Genomic DNA, 1,576 nt, shown 5'->3' with positions numbered 1-1,576 from the left:
TAAGTGTTTTACGGCGCTCGCCACTGCATAATGTCCTATGAGTGCGCGGGGCATATTAAACTTTTTCAGTAGTTGGTATGATATTTTGAATTTTGCCGGGGTGGCGGCCGAAACGCACTCTTATCGATTTCAGACCACCAAAAGATCTTTAAAGTGCGCAAATTGCACACGAGCCCCCCCGAGATTTTTCGCCCTTGTCCGAGAAGGTTAAGTGCAGATTTTTCCTACCAGAAGTTCTGGGGTGCGGTTGAAAGACAGCAGTAATTAGAAGGAACCAAGGAGTAGCAGTAGAAAGGCTGCAGAAAGAGCCAGGAGCCCAGAGGAGGGGGCAAAGGAGGTGAGGGGTGGGTGGCAGAAGAGGAGACGAAAGCAGACGACAGGATATTGCCAGAGAGCAGGAAATGAGGTGAAAGGAGACAATTTTAGAGAAGAAAATGTTTCGTTCGCTACCCGGATTCGAACCCAGGACCTTTGAATGAGAGGCCAACACCTTAACCTCTAGGCCACGAGAGCCCTCCAGTGACAAATTTATAAAGTAGAGTTAGGCCTATAGCAAAAGTTTAAAATACAAGTATTACAATCAGCTTATAGGGATTCAGAGACTGCAGTCGTTTTTTGTTTTCTTTTGTTGGGGGCTCTCGCGGCCTAGAGGTTAAGGTGTTGGTCTCTCATTCAAAAGGTCCCAGGTTCGAATCCGGGTAGCAACGGAAAAATTTTCTTCTCTAAATTGTATCTCCTTTCACCTCATTTCCTGCTCTAGCAATGCTCTGTCGTCTGCTTTCGTCCTCTTTTTCTGCCCCCACCCCCTCACCTCCTTTGCTCCTTCCTCTGGGCTCCTGATTCTTTCTGCAGCCTTTCTATTGCTACTCCTTAGCTTCTTCTTACTGCTGTCTTTCAGCCACACCCTTGATCTTCTGGTAGGAAAGATCTACACCTAGCCTTCTCGGACAAGGGCAAAAAATCTCGGAGGGCCCATGTGCAAGTTGCGCACGTTAAAGATCCCGCGTGGTGGTCTAAAATCGATAAGAGTAGGCTTCGGCCGCCATCTGGGCAAAATTCAAATTTTCCTACCAACTGAAAATATTAGGTGTTTCCTGCACGCTCATATGACCTTATGCAGTTGCGAGCGCCGTAAAACACTTTACAAAAACAATTTCTTTTGTATTGTTTGTTTTTGTTGTTTGTTTGGGTTTTTTTGGCAGGTTTTGGTTTGTTTTGTTTTTTTCTCTTCCGAAATTGTACAGGTTTAACATTCCACTCAACACTGCAGGTTATTTAAGAGGCAGGACCTAGCCAAATGGATGGGTGAGGACCTTGACAACTCTTCAATTAAATGACCAAAGTTTAAAACTCTACAAGGTTTCGAACCAACCCTCCGCTCTGTAGTCATCTGACTGAGCTAACAACACACCTGTCCTCAGTCAGTTTATATACCACAGAATCTACACAGAGGCAAATGACATCATTAAGATGAGTTATGATAGGCTGACTAGTGACTGCTATAAGTTCGGAACTAGTTCCTTTGCATAGCCTATTAATTAGGCTTAATTTTCTACGTTACCGATGTTGCCCCTCG

This window comes from Aplysia californica, unplaced genomic scaffold, assembly GCF_000002075.1.
Source record: "Aplysia californica isolate F4 #8 unplaced genomic scaffold, AplCal3.0 scaffold00305, whole genome shotgun sequence".
NCBI classification, from domain to species: Eukaryota; Metazoa; Mollusca; class Gastropoda; order Aplysiida; family Aplysiidae; genus Aplysia; species Aplysia californica.
Note: the sequence above shows the minus strand (reverse complement) of the source record.